Consider the following 24,189-nt stretch of genomic DNA (forward strand, 5'->3'; position numbering starts at 1 on the left):
AAGTTTAACTGGGCTAGACATCCGAGATGGTATGCCCTATGGCTGGCAGTTGGTGCTGGCTGGCAGCTGAAAGCTCCAATGTGACTATTGACCGGATGACTTCACATGGCCTCTCCATGTGAATTGGCTTTTCATAGCATGGTGGCTTGATTCCCCATGAGTGGTTAAGGAATCCAGTTTGGAACAGGAAGGAAGTACTCAGCAGTCTCCCTTGAGTTGTCTTGCTGGAATGAATAAATTCTATGATTGATTCTGTCCTTATTCCTCAGCTCAAGAGTCAATATCCCAGGGAAGAGACTTGGGGTTGGCCAAGCTTAGGTCATGAGCCAAACCGTTATCTGTGGGGAGTAGAGGAGAGATCTGGCAGACGTAGCTTCTGGGGACTCCTACAGGTTCTATGGTGGAGGGCAGGTGTCTAGATTTCCATCCCAGTATGGGAGAGGCAATATCCCAAAAGGGACCATGGATGCTGGATTAACAGACAGTAATGGCGGTCTCCTCCACTGGGTATACTTTCTAATACCTCCTCCTGATTTTACACACTGTATCCACAACCAGGTAAGAATCTGGGGGAACCCCAAGGAGCATGGACTTTGGAGCCTCACTTTTCTTATCTGTAACATGGAGGTGAATAGTGCCTAATTTTCAGGGTTCATGTGAGGATTAGAGAGATAACCTACGTAAAGTACTTTTTATGGTCTCTGGCCCACAGTAATAATGAACAGTAAATGGCAGCCATTGTGTCATTCTTCCTGATGGAGCAGCACCAAACCTTGTCTCCCTCCACCACCGTGGGACCTCTGTTCTTCCTCCATGTTCTTCCTCTATGATGAATGATGAACTCTCTGGGTATCTAAAGGGGATTAGGCCTAATCATTGTGTGAACTGGGTGTGAACTATGGAGCTTCACTTCACACTAGGAAGGGAGCATGCTGGCAGAGAGCCCCCTGCACACCCCAGCATAGTGGTAATTGCCAGCACCCATAATTTTGGACGGAAGGCTCAAGCCTCACATGCATGTGACAGCATGTTCGAGCACAGACGCTCCCATGGCTGTTGCTCCTTCACAGGACACCAGGCACACTATGTGCTATTTTAAGCTGTGATTCCACATGCACTTACATTTTCCCTCTTTTATCCCTAGGCTTTTCTGTTCTTTAAACAGAGCTTTGTTCTTTTTCTTTTTTTTTCCTTTTTTATGTTTCTTGTCCCTCTAAAAGTAATAGGATGAGTTCATGACTCCTGCCATCCTCAGAACTGGCTGGCTTTGAGACTGTATTCACAATCTTTTAATGGTGCTTTAATGTCAGGTGCAAAATGAAGCTTTTCCCAAGTCTTTATAACATGCTTGAAGGGACAAAGTGGTCTTGTCATAGGATGCTGTGATGCTCTCAGAGCTTTGCCACAATTCATCTTGCAACAGATGGACTCTTCATTAGGTGTGCACATTGCATTCACCTGGGAATTCACCACCTTTGGTTGAGAGATTTGATTTCAGCTGCAGATAATTACTCCGTTTCTTGTCTTGACCTTTAGTTCAAAGATTATCAGCAAATTCAAATTCTTCTGTCTTTTTCTCTTCTGCTGGATTGCAATGCTAGAAATAGGTTGGATGAAGCCAGCTTTCTTTCAAACAGCTTGGCTTGGACTCAAATACCAAGACCAAGGTTATTAGTGTTTGGCAAGGACTGCAACATGGGGTTTCTGGCATTCATATCCATGAAGATCATTGATGACAACAGATTCCATTTCTATTGCTCCTGGTATCAGTCCACTGCAAAGTTCAGGTTAAGGCCCTAACGACCTCCGCATTGTGAAATCATCCTTAAAATACTTCCTTCCTTATACTGATTTTATTCGTATCACACTGAACATATGTCTGTCTTTTTACAAGTTTTCTTGGTTCATTAAATATTGAGGAAGCTCCCTCATTCTTTAATCTCTTATAAATTTTGTCTTTGCCCATGACTTTAATATCTCCTATGGGCTAATGACTCACAAACTCTAGTTTAAAGAGTTTAAACCAATTCTGTGAATCTCAGACCACGTGCCTAACCATTTTCCTAACATCTCCAGGTGGATGTGTTAAGGCCTCCTCAAACTTGGCCTGTTGAAACTTGAACTCAGTATTTCCCCTTAGAAGCTTATCTTCTTCCAAGATTCCCATCTTCCTGAATGGTGGCCCCATCCACCAATCTTTAAACAAAAAACCAAAGTACCTTCCTTGACATGTCTTTTTCCCACTCTTTCTTATCATTAATCACCACAGTTCTATCATTTGAATATTTCACATTGGTGCACTTGTTTTCATCTCACCAGCGTCACCCTGTCCCACATCATCTTTCTGGCCTACTGGTCTACATTGTGCATGGCCCCAATGTGACTTTCGTGTTGTAAACTTTCCAAAACATAAATTAAATAATGTTACCTTCTGCCCAAAAAACTTCAGGGTTTCCAATTAATTTTAAGACAAGAACTTAAATCCTTAATATGTCCATAACGTCATTCCTGGTCTGACTCCTTTCCACTCATACCTCTTGCCTTGTCTTCCCTTTGCCTGTACATGTGACCATCATGTCAAGCTTTTGTATATACTGTTTGCCCTGCATTCTGCACCACTTCTCTAATTTTAGATAACTTTTACTCTTGTTCAGATCCCTGCTCAATTATCACTCCCTCAAGAAAGGCTTTTCCTTATCTCCCAGACAGGTTAAGTCCCTCTAGTGAGTGCTCTCAGAGCAGCTCATGCCTCTTGGTCACGGTGCTTACCAAATGGATTTGTGGGACTCTTGGATGACTTGGTTCTATTCCTTGAAGGCAACGACTGTATTTCTTTTTGCTCATTATGTTGCAGTACCTAGTACAGTGAGCAATCACATAGTAGTGGCTCAATAAATATTTTTAAATGAATAAATGACTAATGGAAGCCCAGAAGAAACTCATATTATTTAAGAATTAAACCAGATAAACCTCCATGGGACCTTAGATTCCAGATAGAAATAGAGAGGAAAGGGGACAAGTTACTCAAATTCTGGTGTGGGGATGGGGGATGCTGTGGTCTCTGTGCTTTATCATGATTTTTGTAGTCTCCAGTGTCAGTCTGTGCCCACTGGGGTTTCTTCAATGGTACACACTGGGAGTGTGATGGGAAGAAATGTTCTATCGAAGCATAGTGTTCCTTCTGAAGGACTTCTCTGTTAGCCACTAATGGTTAGTTCTGCTGTGTCCCATTCCTGTGCTCGCTGAATTCAAGGAGCTCAGTCTGGTGGGAGGGCCAAGGTAAATAAACAAGAAATGCGAGCATTGCAGCTTAAAGAGAGGGATTTATTGTTACCTCTTCCAGTTTTTAGATGTGGGAACTCCAACATGGAGTTCAAACCTGAAGTTCAGGTTTCTTCATCAGTAGAGTGAGGGTCACAAAGTCAAGGTGGCACTGAAGATTCAATGAGATAATATGGCTGGGGTGCTCTGTGCCGTGAGAAAAGGCTTGTTGTCATTGACCATGGCTGCACGAGTTCTGAGAAGGGGGACAGAGGGAATAGGGGCGAGATGGAGTCACAGAGGAAGGGGCCTGGGCAGGGCCTTGGAACATGAGGACATGAAAGACAGGAAAGAAGAGGAACAGGAGGAAGAGGAATGAGGCAGAGGGTGAGCTTGCCTTGGGTGGGAGTTGAACATACCCACAGTGGTTTAGATGTCATGCTGTGATGAGCCTGGCTAAGTCTGTTACCCGAGGACGCACTCACTGTCTCTTACAACACACCTCTTCATTAAATAACAAACAATAAATAAATAAAACTGACCATGTAGAGTTTGACTTCGGCTTTGTTAAGTATTTTTATAATGCAAACAGAATAGTAAATTCCTTGGATTCTATGGCAAATATGTCAGCACTTGGTTTTACAAGCAAAAAAGAAAGAACACAGGTTTTGGTGCCCAACTATGTGATGATAACATGGTATCATTAACATCACTCAACCTCTGGGTTTGTTTTTTTTTTTTCTTGTTTTTCTACCTCAGTTTTATCATCTTTAAAATGGAATTAAAATGCCATCTAACCATGATAAATAGCTTCTATGTGCCAGGCACTGAAATGTGTTGAGTAATTAAGACACATTCATTGAACACTGCTCTCTGTCCTTTACGTGAATTTGAAACTCATGACAACCCATTGAGGAAGGATTATTACTATCCCCATTTTACCTGGGAGGCACAGAATGGGTAGGTAAATTGCTTTGGCAGACTCTGGAGCTCATCTCCTGACTCATGAGGCTGGACCACCCAAATTACCACCTCATAGGGTTGCACTTGGAACACGGAAAACACCTAGCCCAATGCCTGGTTTGTATTAAGCACACAATACATGTTCATTCTCTCACATTAGATTGTATTTAGCTCAGAAATTTGTCCATACTGTTCTTTATTTATTTCGGGTGTTTCTTTTTTCATCCAATAACAAAAGTAGGTAAATTTCTTAAAGAAAAGAAGGGTGTTATAACTTGTGTTTCTTTGGCAGCTTTCACAGTGCACCTACAGGTCCTCAATAGAAATTTCTTAAAATGCTTGGGGAGCCTGGGTGGCTCAGTCGTTAAGCGTCTGCCTTCAGCTCAGGGGCATGATCCTGGCATTCTGGGATCGAGCCCCGCATCANTGGGCTCCCTGCTCAGCAGGGAGCCTGCTTTTCCCTCTCCCACTCCCCCTGCTTGCGTTCCCTCTCTCGCTGTCTGTCAAATAAAGAAAATCTTTAAAAAAAAAAGAACATATTAATCACCACACTAACTTTATTTTCAACGTCATATCAATCAACATCATATCNCTTAAAATGCATAGAATAAATGCTTACTGGTTGGATAAATAAAGGATTCAGTAAAAAAGCAAATGCAGAATACGATTGATTCGCTTTTATAGCTTCTATTTATTTTACTCCACCAAATTCTAAAAAAGAATTTGAGGAGAATTATAAAAATATGAAAGATTCAACAGGATAAAAGCAAACAAGTAAGAAAGTTAGAGTAAAGGGAAAATAAAATATAACCAGGGATGTTTATTTCTTTGTAATTTCTTCATAGAAATTTGTCAGGAAATCTCCAAAATTAAAGCCAGAAAATTAGCCAAGAATTGGAATTCATTCCTGGAGGGTGTTTGACTCTGATGGGACACAGCTTGAATCTCAAAGGGGGCGTTTGGGTGGAAAACTCAGGCCGTGGAGGATGTCTCTGGTCTGGCACCTAAGAATATATCAAGTTTTCTTTGAGACCAATGCACCCAGATCTCAATTTATAAAGAGGTAGTTTTCTCAAACGTAAGGAGAATCATGTTCTACTCGCTCACATTATCACATCAGACCTCCCTCATTTCTCTTTCCGCTTCATCTCTAAGATCTATCAATCTGGAAGACTTGGAAGAGCCTTCTTAATCACCCCGTTCTCTCTGGACTTAGAATCCATTAAGAATAGGCACAGTAGGGTCTTGTGGAAACAAAGGATGGTGAAAGAATTTTAAAATGTTTCAATTACCGCTCTCTGCCCCTCTCATCCGACTTGGCCTGCCTAGGTAGCAATCTCTCTAAAGCTTTGGTTCACAGTCTTGGCTATGCCTCAGAATCACCTGGTGGCTTTTAAAAATTACCAATGCCTGAGCACCGATCACAGAGCATCTGATTTAATTGATCTGGGTGGGGCGAGGAATTCATTTTTAAAGCTTCTCAAATAATTCTAGTGTGCAGCCAATGTTGAGAACCACTTACCATGCATCAGAATCCCCTGTAGGGCTTGTTAAGACGCAGATTGCTGAGACCCACCCCAGAGTTTCTCATCCAGAAGGTGTAGGGTGAGGACCAAAAATTTGCATTTCTGACAACTTTATAGGTGACCCTGATGTTGCTGGTCCCATGACCAGACCTCTTTAGCTAAAGGTCTCTGCTTACAACAATTCATTATAATATAAATGTTTCTATATTGTTATGGAGGAAATTGTGGTGTGTCTTGATTTTTGATTGGACGAGTAATACTAGAAAAAAGAAAAATGAAAATGGAACACACAAAATCTCACAACGTTTACACGCAGACCATCATATTGTGGTGCAAGCAGCAGCCATAGGTAGCATTTATCGTGTGCTTACCAGGTCTCAGGCATGAGCTCAGACTTGAGTGGCATTCTTTCTTTCCATCCCCACGAAACCCCCATGAGGTAACTCCTTTGCTATCCCATTGTACAGATGGAGAATTTGCAACACAAAGAGATTATAATGGATAGTTTGCACACTTGTAACCAGAGCAAAATATCAGCTTCTTGATACAATGGCGTATTTTCCATGTTGTACGTTGAATTATTCCATTGCAGTCACATATCTCAGGCTACTTCTCATTGGACATTTAGGTTATTTCCATCTTTCACAATTATAGTTAAGACAGCAATAATCAATTTCATTTTGTGCTTGTCTTAAATTATTTTCTTAGGATAGAGCCTCAATCAGTCAAAAAGTAAAATTGCGCAGCCTTGATTACAATATACCAGAGCAGAAAACTCTTTTTTTTTTTCCCAAAGCAAATTTTTTTCAGACCAAATCATTCTCTGGATGGGTTTAGATAGTCATACATTTAAAACAATGGTGCTCTAAGATTTAGAAGGTCTTTCATACAATCCAGCCCCAGCCCCAAATCACTCCAGTGAGCACTACCTCCCAGGCAGTCAAGCACCCTGACAAAACTTCGAGATTTCTGGTGGCAAAAAGGTGTTTCTGCCTTCTTCTATTATAATCACCCCAAACTACAAGGAAATAAAAAATAGAAACACAACTGCATTTTGGACAATAGCAGAAGACACCTGTAACTCAGGACACCCACTGTGTAAGCAGAGGGCGTGAGAGGAAGGTCAAACCCAAGTGCCTGAAGAAAGTCTCAGGAATCTAAGGCACCAGCTTAGTGCTAAAGGTGAGGGAAAAGCAGCAACTGCAAATAGGGAATTACGTAAAAATCTGTAAAGGACAGGCAGAGCCCCCAGATCTCCACTCCTATTGGCAAGAAACAAGAGGTAATTCTCTAGAGAAATTGAACAAAGAGAACCTGCAGCTACAGGCACAGAGGGTGCAGAGGCGGGCAGAGAGACCAGACCAGACCCAGGGGATTGGGGGGAGGTCTGCACCTCAAATGAGGAGGCCTCCAGCCCCTTACCCAGGTGTCGTGTGGTTACCTGACTGACTCAGCAGTGAGCCAACGTGTCCTTGATGTTGAAAACACTTCATATGGATTTATTCAAAAGTTGTGATATATTCATATTGGAGGTTGGAATTGAAGAGAGGTAGGGTGTGAGAGAGCTCTATCTATTTACTTTAATAGGAAATTGTATTCAATATAGAAATATTTGGAAATAGGTAAATAAAGGGTAGACAGTTAAAATTGTTAAAAATAGTTGCCTTTATAAACTGGGGTGAAGGAGGAGGCATCATACGTGTGAGGAGTGCTATTTTTTTCTCATAAGCTTTTAAGCACTAATTACTTTTTAATGATGTAAGTGTATTTCTTTGATAAAGTAAAATTGAGAAAAAAAAGGGAAAATTGCTTGCGATCTTAGTTGTCCACTATTTAATTTCTGTGCCTGATGGGTCAGATTTCCATAAATGGATTTTCTTCAAGAAAGCCACTCATGGAGATTGCAGGTCATAAATAAGAATTGATGATACTGGGGAGGTAATTCATTGGTCAGTAGCCAAGGAGAGAACACTGACTCTTGAGAGAGACGTCTGGGCTCCATTTGAAGGGCTAAGACTTCTACTGTGGGTTTTGTTCTGGCCAAAATTCTAGGATAAACCTTTTACTAATCCACCCTTTGCAATGCAGTTCATCTGATAAGTCACCCATAGTGTTGGCGAGAGTCTAACTAACCGTCATTCCAACTAGGAAAGTGCTCATGCCTGCTCTCTGTTGCCATAGAAACAGTGCAGCTCAAGTCTCTCTGTTGCTTTGGTAACCCACCCCCATTTCCTCACATCACTACTGCTGGGGTATTTTGCTGCCAAGATAATGGTCTCTATTGTGGATTGAATGTTAATGGAGCAGGACTCTACCCCAGACTACACCCAGACCCCCTCTTCGGCTCCACATTTTAAGGCTTTGTCTAAGTGGCATCTCAATGAAATGATAATAGACACTCAAATCAGATGGAGAGGGGCTGTAGTGGCGGAGTTGGGCGGGGGGTTCCTTATTATGGTGAAAGGAGGGCTCAGTTCCTAATCTTCAAAAGAGTGGAACTCAGAGATCATTCGTCAGAGGGCCTCAGCTGTGTATCAGGACCTGAAGCCATTTCTCCGAATCAATAAAGAATCACGATCAGAAATAAAGCTTACTGGGTAATGAATATGTGCTAGGCACTGGGTTGAGCAATTGATGCCCACTTAAGCCCTATTTTACAGAAGAAGAAAAGGGTAAGTAACTTATTCGTATCATACAGATTCAGAATTTAAACTCAAATCTTCATCACTGAACTAAGCTGTCAGTCACTTGGGACTGGGGAAAACAAGAGAAGCATCCGAGAGTGTTCTTGCACCAAAAGAGCGTACTCTTCAACTGGAAAGAGAAAACACAAAGGAAAAAAGAGAGAGAGAGGAGATAACACCCTACAGGGTGTGATTAAATGTGAAGTCCAGGTGCTGTGTTGGCCGAGAAGCTGAAGTAGGTACAGAACTCCTAACAGACTTTCCATAGGGGAAAGAAGGGTCATGCAGACACCAAGAGAGGTCCAGGAGACGATCCTACAGCAAGAATCGGGGTCAAGGGCAGGCGCCAGCCCAGGGCAGGCCTTTAACCCAGGCCAGCAAAGGGAAACCTTGGGCTTCTCTTCTTCCTTGTGTTCTCGAGCCTAAGAGATTCAAATTTACTTGATACTCTCTGACGCTTTTACTTTGAAATACAAAAAATATTGAAGTTTCATATCAAATTGTTTTAAATTTTATAGCTCTCAATTTCACAATCCAGTAATTCTATTTGCTTTCCAAGTAGATTTTTTTTGCCACCTCAAGTCTTCATAGAATTGAGTATAAATCTTCAGAAATAGAATTTTTATGGTGTCTTGGTTTTTTTTTTTATCAGAATTATAACAATCAGACTTGCCCTTGTGTATCTTCTAATTTGCCCCTCCTCTCCTCCCTTTATCACTCCAGCACATGACAGCGGGCCGGAGACCCCATGCAGAGTTTTAAAGGAGACACTGAAACCTCCAAGGGGAGCTCAAGGGTGAAGCATCTGGACATCCCCGTCTGTGGAGTCTTTTTAAGCCCAAAGCTGTGGTTCTCAATCCTGGGTTCTCTCAAGTCATTTCAAAGGGCATTAAAAATGCTCAACTCAATTCAAAGCCAAATGAATATAAACTTGCTTATTGTTTTTCATGTATATGTATGTTGTGAGGAAATCTGAGAGGGAATTGAAGACAAAGATTTGTCTGAAAGTAGCATTGATTATTCGCTAAGATGGTGTTTTGTGGGCAACATCAACTAGAGTTGTCCTGGCTCAACCTCTCTATTTTCTTCCTCTCCTAATTCTTTTCTCTCCTAATAGCTGTATGACATTGGGCCAATTACTTCATCTTCTTAAGCCTCAGTTTCCTCACCTGCAAAAGGGGAAAATAATGGTAAATTTTTTTTGTGCAGACTAGGTGAGACTATGCATGCAAAGAGTTTATAGTGGTACCAGGCACATGATGCTTAGCAGAGATTATCATTTTTATTCTTGCAAAAAGGAACCCTTTAGGTGTTTTACGTTGTCAGGAAGACTCCTCTCCTTTAGGGATTGGCTTTGTTCTGTATGTCTTAGTTGGTTTCAGCATGTGAACTCTGGAATATGGTATTTCCCAGCTCTTCCTGGAGCTTCTCTTCCAGACTTCTATCTCAATTTGGTAATTTAGCTTGATGCATCAAGCTTCTGACCCTGCTTAATCCTTCTGCATCCTGATTTCTGTGGTTCTGCTTCTGGACCCAGGACTAGATCCTAAATTTTGGTTCCTCCTTTGCTCAGCCATAAATTTCTGATACTCTCGATGGTACGCTGTATCCTGGATTATAATCAACAGGATGATGAAAGGGATATAGAGCCCTTGCAGGAGGATATCAGATGTCTTAGCATCAGGTGAATAGGGAATTGCTGTCCTGGAATGCAGAGGAAAGTTTATTAATCAATTACTGTGTGTCTGGTGATAGGGCTTAGACTTTGGGAAATTTCTGGCAAGTGTATAGCTAGTCTTGAATGACTTTGTCTGAATAACAGGCTCCTCATATAAGGAAAGTCTTGTTCATTAACAGAACATTCAGCCTAGGGTAGTGAGGAGAGAAGGGGGACCCACCTACCTAGCCACTGGAGTAGCTGGACCAATTTTGGTGACCCATGAGATGACAGGTGGTAATGCCTCAACACACTCCCATTCCCCCGTACCTATGGGTTGCAAAAAAAGGGAAAGCTTACATATCGTGGTCAATAAGCTGATGAAATTATTGGGGATGGGCAAATAGAATCAGATAATTATATAGAGAATATGTATACAGTATATATATGTATGCGTGTAACAAACTCTAAAGGCCACAGGGTTTGAAAGATACGTGACAAAACGTAACAGAGCTTAAATAGAATGGTTTGGGAATGAGGTGAGATGGTATTGAAAGTGATTGCTTATGCTTGGTGTTTGAGAGACATCAAAATATGGTGAAAGAGCATGCCAATTTAGAAGGATCTGGTTGCAGCTCAACCCTCACCTTGCTGTGTGAGCTTTACCTCACTAGTCACTTACCTCTCCTGTGATCAGCGTGGGACTTTTGACGTGCTTTGTTTCCAGCCAGGGCCCTTTCACCACTTCTTAGGCAACCTAGTGGTTCCCAGCTTCGGGGAGTCACCATATTGATGCCAAACTTAGTGCGGACACCCAGTTGGCATAGCACAGCCCAGAGCTCCTTGGCTCATTTACCCTCCTGCCTCAGCCTCCAGAGTAGAGGACTACAAGCATGCCACCATGGCCAGCTACCTCTCCTGTGACGTATGAATCTCCCATAGTTGGGCAAAAACAGACAATGAATGTGAAAGTGATTTTTAAACATGTAATTGCCATAGAGTTGATAGCTCAATAACCATTGTGTGTCTGTCTTGAGTTTCAACATATCTAGGCACTCTCTGTACTTGTTCATGATTTTACTAAGGAAAAAAATTTTTTTAAAAGATTTTATTTATTTATTTGACAGAGATAGAGACAGACAGCGAGAGAGGGAACACAAGCAGGGGGAGTGGGAGAGAAAGAAGCTGGCTCACAGCAGAGGAGCCTGACGTGGGGCTCGATCCCATAACGCTGGGATCACGCCCTGAGCCGAAGGCAGACGCCCAACCGCTGTGCCACCCAGGCGCCCCTTACTAAGGAAAATTTTACTGACTCTCTACTACATATACCAAATGGTGCCAGGAGCTGGGCAGGTGTGACTGGTGGGCTGTGGGCCCTCTCTCAGACCTCCTGTAATTTGCGCAATGGAAGACAGTAAGTGTCTGGCCTGGAGACTGTAACAGGTACTTCCCAGTCTCACAACTTCCAATCATGCTTCCTTCAAATCCATTCTCCATGCAGTAGCCAGAATAGCCCATTTTCCTCTTTAATGTAACATGTGATAAAGCATAATAAAATGAACACTCAAAACCAGCCATGCAACTTAAGGATTAGAGCACAAACCTGGTGACTACCTATGTGTCCCCTACACCACCCTCTTTCCTCTTCCCAGAGGTCACCACCATCCCGAATGTCATGTTTATAGTTCCCTTTAGACACAAACAATGAATCGTGGAACACTACATCAAAAACTAATGAAGTACTGTATGGCGACTAACATAGCGTAATAAAAAAATAGAAACTATTCTTTCATCCCATCTGTATTCTCAAATAATACATTCTTAGTTTTGTTTGTTTTGAGCTTTATAAAGAGGATATCTCACAGTATGTATTCTTCTGGGGTTGTTTTTAAAATTCATCATCTTTCTGAGATGTTCCATGTTGTTGTGGAGTTTTTGTTCTTTCACTTTTACCACCATATACCTACTGTGATCTTAAAAAAATTGTCAAATCATATTGCTCTTTAACTAAAATACTTTAGTGGCCTCTCATTAAATTTAGAGTAAATTCCAAATTCCTTACGTCCACTACAAGCCTCCCTATGATTTCTTCAGGTATTTACCGTCCTTAGGCGGCCTCTTTTATTCTAGGGATCTGCTTCTCTGTGCCAGTCGTGGCCTATTGTTACCTGTGAATTTTGGAACATGTTATCTCCTACCTTCTCCTGTTCCCTCTCCTGTTCCCAACTGGCCTATAATTCAGAGGCTCCCTCCCACCTCTCCAGTCTCTGCTCTCCCCACTCTCACACTCGTCTTAGGTTCCAACACTGTCATTTCTTTCCAGTTTCTATATCCCCATGTCAGAGGCTTTGCTGGAATGCTACTATTCTTTATTCTTGAACTTGTTAGCTCCTATCTGCTAGGATGACCCTGCCTTCTTATCCTTAACCCTCTGCTGGCTGGATTAGGTAGTGCTGTTCAAACCTCTCCTCTTGCCCTATCTGTTCCCTTCATTATACTCAATAAAGTGTGAACCTCAATTACATTTACTTATTTGTGTGTTTATTTAGTTACTGTTGATCTTATTTCTGGAAATTTAAGGAGGTCGGGCACTATCCATCTTATTCACCACTGTATCCCTGGAACCTGGAACAGTGATTGACAAAAAGTAGAACCCCAGAAAAATATCTGCTGATCAAATACATGCTTGAATACATAAATGAAATAATGAAAAAATTTATTAATAGGGATCTGGATGGAACCAGAATTTGTTTACAAGATCCATTGCTATAGGTAGCCATGGGTCTTAGCTTCTCCCTGTCCCTATCCGAAGAGCTCGGACCTTCCCATATCCCCAGTTCCAAATTCCAGATAGTTGCATTTATGTCTGTTGAGTCCTGTCCCCTATAGAAGCCCACAGTTGTGCCTGTAGTTAAAGTTGGGCTGCAGGACGTCCTTGATGTAAGCTCCTTTCTTCTGGAGTTCAATAGCGGCCTTTGCCTTCCCAGCTGTATACCTTGAATTGGTTTCCTCTCTCCAAGGTACTGAGCTCCCTTGACATTTGTTTCTCCCTCCTTGGGGGAAAAAAGAGGATGGCACATTTATAAGTATATTGAGGGTTAATTTGGCAGAGTCTTTTGCTGGAGCCTGAAATGACATTTTTGCTTTGACCTGTCTAGTCCTTGTGACTTTCCAGAAATGGATTTGGGTAATGACTTGTCATTATGAGTAATTAGCATTTGTGGAAGTCTGAGAAGACATGCCCTTCCCCCCCCCGCCTTTTTTTTTTTAGCTTTGGAAACTTTACTACCCTTTTGACACTTCTTTTGAGGTTGCTCATTTGGTAAAGAGTGAGATAAAATCATGGAAATAAAAGGTTATCCATTGATGCCTATAATTTACCCTCCACCATACTAAAAGAAATGAAAATGTTTATATTTCTGGAGGTATCTAGATGTATCTTCCAAGCTAGAACAGATTTCTTTTAAACACTTTAGTTTTTTTGTTTTTTTTTTTAAGTAAACTCTATGCCCAGTGTGGGCCTTGAACTCATGATCCCGAGATCAAGAGTCACATGCTCTACCCACTGAGCCAGCCAGGTACCCAAAAATTTATTTAAGCATAAATTTAATTGTGGTACAAATTCAGTATCTAGATTTTTTTCTTTAAACACTTTAAAGTTAGCATTTATAAGTTGATATTTGAAAGCAAAGCAGAGAGCCATAGTTCTTTTTTCTTATTCAGTATGTTTGACGACGCTTTGTTATCTGTCATATTCAGTGTTTGAGGATGTCTGTGACTGCTTACTGCTCCTGAATATTCTTGTTGATTTACAAGATGTTAGAACCAGAATGAATCTTGGACTTCAACTTATTCAGACCTCTCATTTTGCAGATGAAGAAACTATAAGGTGACTTTGTTTTTTTAGTACTTAACTCATAGTTTGGAGATATAAGGTGGAAATATAAGGTGACTTTGTTTTTTTAGTACTTAACTCATAGTTTGGAGATTGGACTAGATGACCTTTAAAGTTCCTTCCAAATATATGAAATACAGAGCAAAGTATTTTAGAGAGTTTTAGCGGTTGTAGGGATTCTCTGGGCTCACAATAGCACTGACCTTATTTAGTTCTATTAAAACAAATTCTGGCATGTTCACAAATGGATTGTCTCAGTTTAGACATAATAAGTACGTTATCTGTTCTATTATCAGAGCTGCATTGTGCTGGAGTCTCAGTCAAATGCCTGGAAACTGAATGGTGAAAAACAAATAAACAATGCTGCTAGACTGCTTTCCGGGATAGAGAGATATTGACCAGAAACACATTCATGAGCTTTCGCAAGCATCAGGGAAGCCACGAATGAGGGACACTGTTACTTGCTGTCTTACCAAAGTCACTAAATTGTAAATTGGAAGGAGGGAAGTGGGGGAATAGCCTGATGTTCCTTTAACTAATCCAAGCTTGTTGCTTGCAAGTTAGAATAACAATATCATAAAATGATCCCATGTATAATGCAGTTGGCTTCCAAAAAAAAAAATCTGTGTGTGGTTTCAGAATTCTCTCCCTTCTGCTCTCCTCCTCTCCTTCCTTTCTTTCCTCCTTGTTGCTTCCCTCTTTTCCCTCCTCCATTCATCCTCCCTTACTTCTGTTCTTTCCCTCTCCCTCCCCCATCCCTCTCTTTCTCCTATCTTTCCTTTTTCTTTCTGCATATTATTTTGGACTTCCTTCCCCTTTGGCCCCCAAACACTAGATTTTTCTGTTTTAATTAAAAGTGCTGATTCAGTCTAGAAGTTCTGGAGTAATTGCAAGAGGATCCATTGTTACGCAGAAGTAGAAATTCTAGTTCTGTTTATTATATCTACTATATGAAAAATTAGGTTTTACTAATATATCTTTATGTTTTTACTGATAGTGGTAAAAGAGCAAAGATGTTTGGATTTCATAGGTTTGATCAGTGCAGTAAGGACTTGATATGGAATGAAAAAAAATTATGGAGCTAGTCCTGAATCTAAGCAACTTGTTCTGTGATGTCCAGCAAGACCCTCAATTTCGTTATTGTAGGTTTCATGCCTTTATTTGCTAGATGGGCATGGGAATGTATCAAGAGCTTAACTTCTTTCTTATGATGTGGCTTGTTGCTTTTGTTCAGCAGCTAGGTCAACTATGGCTTTATGAAATCTTCCTTCTCAGCATATTGCAAAAACAGGTGTTCATCCCAGGTACTGTAGCAGGGCAGGGCTAGGAGTTGGGCCTATCTCCACATTTTGGTAAATATTTACTGAGTGTCTCTAGGTAGGGTACTGTGAGCCAGGAACTCAGGATGCAAAAATGAAGAGGAATGGGGGCACCTGAGTGGCACAGCGGTTAAGCGTCTGCCTTCGGCTCAGGGCGTGATCCCAGCGTTATGGGATCGAACCCCACATCAGGCTCCTCTGCTGTGAGCCTGCTTCTTCCTCTCCCACTCCCCCTGCTTGTGTCCCCTCTCTCGCTGGCTGTCTCTATCTCTGTCGAATAAATAAATAAAATCTTTAAAAAAAAAAAATGAAGAGCAATGGGCTCCACTCCGGTGGCAGACATAGTCAGACAAGCACAATAGAGTGTGATAGGTACTTTGACAGACATCTAATGGGTGCACCTATGATGCAGAGATTTCTGGAGTGGGTGCTCAATGCATTCTCTTCCCATACACCAATGATTTTCAAAAACAAATGTGCTGCATGAACCCTGAGAAGCTTGCTCAATGTGTAGATTCCTGGTCACAACCTCAGAACTGCAGCATTCTCAAAGGTAGAACCTGGGAATATACAATTTATAGCAGGCTCCCAGATAATTTATAAATGATTCCAACGGAATATACATTTAAAATATATCTGAATACAAAAGGAACATACAGAAGTCAGCTGCATTTCGATACGCTAATAATGAATTCTCAAAGAGAGAAACTCTGAAAACAATCCCATTTACAATTGCATCAAAAAGAATAAAATACCTGAGAATAAATTGAACCAAGGGGGTGAACAACCTGTACTCTGAAAATTATAAGATGCTGATGAAAGAAACTGAAGATGACACAAATAAATGGAAAGATATACTATGCTCCAGGATTAGGAGAACTAATATTGTTAAATTATCCATACTACCCAAAGCAACCTACAGATCCAATACAATCCCCATCAAAATACCAATGTCGTTTTTCAAAGAACCAGAACAAAGAATCATAACATTGTACAGAACCATAAGACCCCAAATAATCAAAGCAATCGTTGTTGTTTTTTTTTAAATATTTTATTTATTTATTTGACAGAGATAGAGACAGCCAGCGAGAGAGGGAACACAGCAGGGGGAGTGGGAGAGGAAGAAGCAGGCTCATAGCGGAGGAGCCTGATGGGGCTCGATCCCATAATGCCGGGATCACGCCCTGAGCTGAAGGCAGATGCTTAACCGCTATGCCACCCAGGTGCCCCAACCAAAGCAATCTTGAGAAAGAACAATGAAGCTGGAGGCATCACAATCCCAGATTTCAAATTATACTGCAAAGCTATAGTAATCAAAACAGTATGGTACTGCCATGAAAATAAACATGTAGATTAATGGAATAGAATAGAGAGCCCAGACATAAACCTACCATGTATGGTCAATTGATCTATGACAAAGGAGGTAGAAATATGCAATGAGAAAAAGATAGTCTGTTCAATAATTGGTGTTAGGAAAACTGGACATCTACATGCAAAAGGATGAAACAGGACCACCATCTTACATCAAATACAAAAATTAATTAAACATGATTAAGGAATTGAATTAAGACCTAGAACCACAAAAGCCCTGTAAGAAAACATAAGCAGTCAGCTCTATTATATTGGTCTTAGCAATATCCTTTTTTGGACCAGTCTCTTAAGCAAGGGCAACAAAAGCAAGAACAAACAAATGGGACTATATCAACCTGGAAATCTTCTGCACTGTGAAGAAAACCATCCACAAAACGAAAAGGCAAACCTACTAAACGGGAGGAGATGTTTGCAAATCATACACCTGGTAAGATGTTAATATCCACAATATGTAAAGAACTTACATGACTTAACATCAAACAAACAACCAATTAAACAACGGGCAGAGGACTTGAATAGACATTTTCTCAAGAAATACATCCAGATGGCCAACAGGCATGTAAAGAAAAATCCTCAACGTCATGCATCGTCCAGGAGTCGCAACTCAAAACCACAGTGAGATGTCACCTCACTTGGTCAGATTGGCTATTATCAAAAAGACAAAAAAGGTAAAGTGTTGGTGAGGATGTGGAAAAAGAGAAACTTTGTGCACTGTTGGTGACAATGTAAATTGGCGCAGCTTCTGTGGAAAAGGGTATAAAGGTGCCTCAACAAATTAAAAATAGATCTACCCTATGATCCAGGAATTCCACTTCTGGGTATTTATCTGGAGAAAATGAAAACACCAATTGAAAGAGATGTCTGCACCTCTCTGTTGCAGTATTATTTACAACAGCCAAGATATGGAAGCAGCCCAAGTGACCATTGTTAGATGAAGGGATAAAGAAGATGTGGTGTGTAGAGACAATGGAATATCACTCAGTCATCAAAAAGAATGAAATTTGGCCATTTGTGACAGCATGGATGGACCTAATAGGTATTATGCTAAGTGAAATAAATCCTACAATGAAAGAAAAATACCATATGATTTCCCTTATATGTGGAATCTAAAAAACAAAACAAACAAAACAAAATGGAAATATGACTCCTAGATACAGGACACAAATTATTGATTATCAGGTGGGGGATTGGAGGCAGGTGAAATAGGTGAAGGGTATAAAATGGTACAAACTTGCAGTTATTAAGAAAAGTCATGGAAATGTAATATAGCCAATAATATTGTAATAACTTTAAATGGTGACAGATGGTGGCTAGACAATTGTGGGGATCATTTTGTAATGTGTAAACATATCAAATCACTGCGACATTCACCCGATACTACTAGTATATTATATGTCAGTTATACCTTAATTAGCTAACTAAATAAATATACCTAAAAATGCAACCTTTGAGATCTGTTTTTTAGGTCTTAAAGTCCTTTAGGCTAAGGAAATCCCAAATTAAGATGCAAATACAGACCCCTGTTGGGAGAGGACTTGGGCCATAACTTTACATACAGACTTCCCCCCACGTGCACTGCGCCCAGCATTCTCTAGGTATTCAGTGATCAACGACTGCATTGAGAAGACGTGCCAAGTGTTATCATCTGACCCCTGACTTTAGGGGTTGGAGTAGAGCCGTTAGGACAGATAGCTGTGCTTAAACGATTGAGAATAAGCTGAGGACCAGGGGTGACAAATTAGGAGCGTGAGAGTGGAGAGGAGGACCCTGAAAGGGAAAGTGGGAGTGAGGTAAGGAAAAACTTAATCTGTTGCACAATTGCAATGACCTTTATCATGTGAGACTGGCCACTAATGAGGACAAACTTTACCTTCACCTTTTCTATTCTATCACTACCACTATTTGCTATTAGGATATGGTCAAATTATAAAATATATGTATATTTTAAACTTAAAGACAAGACTTAGCATCTGGTCAGATCTGATATTCCGAGCCCATCGCTCAGTAGCTCCCTAACTCGGATAACTCTTTAATTTCTCTCAGATTTTGTTAGCTTGTCTACAAAACTGGAAACCCTTTGCCTGCCTTGGAGGATTCTTATAATGACCAAATGAAATAATACAAACCTATTTTTAAACTGTGTTGAGCTATTTATAAAATACCAGCTCCAGGAAAGCAGAGGTTTTCGTCCAATGTTCACTGCTGTGTCCCCAGCACCTGGTGTTAGGAAAACTGCCAACTCATTGCGGGCTCTCAGATAATGACAGATGAATGACTTTTGGTGACTTGTCTGATGAGATAGATGGATGCTATAGAGAAAGTATAGACTTCATACCGAGACAGAACTCGGTTCAGATTACAAATTCTACCCCTAATTGCTGTGTGACCTTGGACAAGTAACTAAGCATCCCTAATCCTCATTTCTCCTCCATAATGTGGAATTGATAATACCTACCATATAAAGTTAGACAATACATATAAAGTGCTTGGTTCAGTGCCTGGCATTTAATTGATGGCTGAAAGCTATATTATTAGCCAGAAGCTTAAAAACTGAACGTATAAGAAATGCAGAAGTCACAGAATTACATTCTGGAGTCATAAACACTTCTGATAACCAAATGAAAATACGACACACTTTCCAGAAAAAAATGCAAATACATATTATACATAAAATGTTGAATATAATTTCAGAGTTATCTTGAACTCATCATGGACCCATAGTCATTGACTTTTTTCAAGTCATGATTTTTTTTAAACATAATACATGATCATGTTAAAAATGCAAATATTATGCTAAGTGAAATAGACAGAGAAAGACAAATACCATATGATCTGTCTTATATGTGGAATCTAAAAAACCGAACCAAACCAAACAAAAAACCCCACCAAGTCTCATAGATAAAAAGAACAGATTGATGGTGCCAGAGGTAAAGCGTAGGGGGTGGGATAAACGGATGAAGGGGGTCAAAATGTAAAAAGGAAAAAAATGCAAACAAGACAGAAAAGAACAAATATTGAAGCAACAAATTAACTCAACTCCCACTGCCTAGAAATGACTAATATTAACACTCGGTGAACATGTTTCCAGACATCTCTGTGTGGATATACATATGGAGCAAGACAGAGAAATCTGTGAGGATACATGCTTTTTAGAAAATAAAAACATTTGCATCTCATTTTATATGAATGTAACACAATGGAAAGAAACTGATGCAAAAGTGAAGGAATTTCCCAACTTCTATTAAATACTTTTTTATTACAAGCACCATTTATTCCCAAAAGATTCTCTATGGCCCAGAAAATATATTATAAAAACTTTAAGAATTAACACTGTTGTTTATTCTATTGTTAGAAGTGACTTTTGGTCTTTACTGTGGTAGATGAACTGATTACCCTGCGTGTATATATATATATATATTTTTTAAGATTTTATTTATTTATTTGACAGAGAGAGACAGCTAGTGAGAGAAGGAACACAAGCAGGCGGAGTGGGAGAGGAAGAAGCAGGCTCCTAGCAGAGAAACCTGATGTGGGGCTCGACCCCAGAACGCAGGGATCACTCCCTGAGCCAAAGGCAGACGCTTAATGACTGCACCACCCAGGCGCCCCATACCCTGCTTATATTTTTGTCTGCTTCCTCCCTTCACAACACAATTTTTATTGGCCATATTTTTTTTTTAGTTTACTAGGTGTTATATATTTACATTCTATACTGGAACCACAGGCCCCTCTATCACTTAATGTTTATTCTATCCCTACCACAAGTATTTTATAGTGTTTATCCTATTTCGCTGAAAGTCAGTTTGGGATGGGAACATCAGGACATAGATACTAATTATGTTATTTTCAAGTGATCCAAAGCAGGCAAAATATTAACACAAATTCATGGGCAAATGGACAGGAGGTTAGGATGTAACTTTACCAAATTATTTGAGGAACGTAGGCAAAGGACTGGAGCACAAGCCTCCTGGTTAACCGTAGCTATGGCAAATTGGGCTCCAGGTCCTGGGAGAAGCCATGGGCTGCCAAACTCCCTGGAGCAGACGATCTGTTAGACTCCAACCCCAACCTCCTCCCCCACGGCCTTTGGAAGAAGCTCTCCCTCAAAGCTAGTGGAGTGGGCGCCCTGTGGTATCATACCTGATCTGCTTCCAGACCTATTGCTGGGCTGATGCTTGCCATTTTAACGGTGAGATCTCCTCTTTTCTACAAATGCCAATAAAATAATTTTTTCATCTTTGAAAGCCAATAAAATATTTAAAATGAAGCAGGCAACATGCCTAACCCAGCCTTTGCCACATACATGCTGAATGGATGTTTACTCAAAACGCAAGCTGAAGTAACAACTTAGTGTTTTATTGGTGTTCAATCAGCCAACCCTCGTGGGTTAAGGCCTGCTGTCAGCTCCTTCTCCATATATACAGGGGGAAGGATCTGGAGTGTGAAGCGAGGTAAGAGGGACCAGTGGGGAGAGGAGGAAGCCAGAAAGGTAGACTGAGGTCATAGATGATGCAGCCCGTGCTCTGCGTTAGAGGGGAGCTGTTTATCATCAACAAGAAGGGAGAAATAGACATTGTGCACGGAGGTATTTTTGTCGTGCAGCTGCATAAGCAGGCAGCTCATTTTGCATGATTTATAAGGACCTTTCTGGTTTGTTCTTTTTAACCTAGCTGACTGCAAGAGCTCCCTGCCCAGGGGAATCATTAATTGAGGTATCCCTCAGAATAAGAGTGTCTGTATGGAAGCACAGCTCTGAAGAGGTCTTTTAGAGATCATCGCATCCAGGGATCTCAGTCCAGGCTGCACACGGGAATATCCTGAGGTGTTTTTAACACCAGTGCCTGGGCTCTACCCCTAGGAAATTAAAAGTTATTCATTTACATGTGGAGGGGGCCATGCATATGCATGTTTTAAAGCTCCTCCCGGTGATTCTAATATGCATCGAGAGTTGAGAATCTCTGACCAGTTTCAACCCTCTCATGGTACAGATGGGGAACGTGGAACCCAGAGGGAAGGAGCTTGCCCAGTGTCGTGGCCATTTTATTTGTCCTGATTCCCATGTCAGTGTTCTCTGGAATATGGTCATGCCCTATTGTAAACAGACCTTTGGAAATAGTAAGTGATCTCCTTGTTCCTTCCAATGAAGCTCAGAAGGGCACTTCAGCTCTTGCTACCAGACAACTGTTCTCCAGTCCTGCAAAGAATAGCTTAATGAAATTCATTCTCATCCAGAATCCTACGGAGAGTTTACCAAGAAATGACCAGAGAATGTTACAGTCTGAAAAAAAAATATATTGTGGCCACTTTAAGTTTCGTTTAAGGCAGAGACTTTGCCTAACCCATATCCAAAGTCTTGTTTTGTCTGACCTTTGCTTGGGGTATGACGGGCAGCCATGGAACAGAGTAAAACTAAGTAGGGCCTATACCCTAACATGATGTGCTTTTAAATTAGATGTTGAGAAGTGTGCGACTTAACACGGTTCCTTTTTCACCTTGAATGTCAGGAAGCTCAAAGTAACATTTTATACATATTGTAGTTTAGGCTTATACAATGTTTTTTGTTTTGTCTCTTTCAATATTTACCAATGTCTTATCATGTGAGTCTTGTTTTTACAGGATATGTATCTTTCGCTATAAGCTACGTCATGTCTTTTGGAAAGTAGTCAGGGGTATAAATAATAAATAGCTCCTCGGGAGTTTGACCCGGCCACGATCTGAATGCCAACAATATCAAGCCCCAACCCCAGCATCATAGCACCCCCGTAAAGGACTGTGCCTTCCCTCAGAGCTCCTTGCTTGCTGGGATGTTACTATTCGAAGTATTTTTATTCTCTGATTGCTCCTTGGATAGCTACAGAAGACCAGGGGAAGCTGTTCCTTCCGCCAAAGAGCTTAAATTCTAGGCCCTGCAGTCAAACTTTTCAAAGGTGATTTCCCTTAACTTAGTTGCATCTCAAATGCCTTCAGAGCAAGTGAAGGGTGCAAATTGGGTCGTAGGGGAGCGAGGGGGGGGGGAGGATCATAATACATCGAGGTACCGGGGAGAAGCTACTCTTACAGCTCCAGACACAGGTGCTGAGCCTGCCAAGGTCTTAGTCACCTGTTTATGAGGAAGCCACTGTCTCTTAAAATGAAATTTCCTGACAGCTTTCTTTATTTGGAAAGTTTGGAAAGTTTTTATGCTGATTAAGTCAACGTGAGCTCCTTCCACCCATTCTCACTGCACTCCCTCCTTATGGATTTAAAAGCCAGGGGCACAGGCCGTCTTCTATTCATAGTGAAGTCTTGTGAGCAAGCCCAGCCTGAAAGGGCGTCCAGGTCAGAGAGCCCCTTTCTGCCGTACCATCGTGGCAGGGGATAAAAGTCGAGAAGTAATAGAGGAAGAGGCAAGCTCCACCCTTGAAGTCACCACTCAAAGCAGTTGCTGGCTGGTCTGTACCCTCCTGGTTCTATTAATCTCAGATGGCCATTAATATCAGGCTGCAGAAGTATCTGTCATCGGGGGGGGGGGATGGAGTTGTCAGCCCAGGTGGCAGCAGGGGAGAAAATAATACCTGCCGGATAGGTGTTCTTTTGTCTGTTGACTTGGTTCTATAGTGAGGCACTCTCTATATTTGGCCCAGGACTATTCGCACGGCCAATATCATCATTAATGAAGCGGGAGCTTTGCCAAGAGCAAGAATGTGCTCCTTGGTCTTCTCTAACAATCCTAAGAACATGAAGGTGGGTACTGTTACATCAATCTCTCTCCCAGTCTGGATGACAGCAACTGTCTCCTTCCTCCTGCCTCATTGTCCATCTCTGTAAAGGGCCCTATAAGCAATTGAAGAATTATTCTCTATGGATGGATGGATGAAAAAGATTGGGCTCTGTTATCTAGGGGCATACCATGTTCTCCTGAAACTTCATTAAAAGCAATTTTTGTATAACTTAGATGGTCTGTTCTTGCGGTAATGAAAGCGTAAATTTGGGGAGCACGCAGATCTAGACTCAGATATGTGTCCCACTCCCCAAACACGCTCTCCCGACTAAGTGTGTGGCCTTGGATAAGCGACTTCTCTTTCAGCCTACTTGCTTGTGTCTAAAATGAAGATAATCATGGCATCTACTTCATGGGGATGTCGGGTGGAGATGTGTTAAGTGAAACACACATGTACAAGCCTTAGCAAAGTGCCTGGCACAGAGCAAGTCCTCAACAAAGGCTAATGGTTACTACGTACTGTAGAGGGTAACAACACCCAAAGGCACTTATGCAGGGAAGCGCCTGAGAACCGAAGACATACATTTTGGCAACCCATTTTCTAGGAGACTTTACCGGCTCAGTTCTCGGATCTCCACGTTCTGTAGAATAGCAGGTCTGGAAATTCACATCTGATTTTCTCAGTCCATGCGGCTCAGCAGAAGACATAACATGCAGCCTTAAATAGAGCTAGAGAAAACGGAGTGTATTAAAATTGGCCACAAAAACAAGCAAAAATCAAACTCTGTAATTAATGTTCAGCCATCCATAGAC

The sequence above is a fragment of the Ailuropoda melanoleuca genome, chromosome 12, assembly GCF_002007445.2.
Source record: "Ailuropoda melanoleuca isolate Jingjing chromosome 12, ASM200744v2, whole genome shotgun sequence".
NCBI classification, from domain to species: domain Eukaryota; kingdom Metazoa; phylum Chordata; class Mammalia; order Carnivora; family Ursidae; genus Ailuropoda; species Ailuropoda melanoleuca.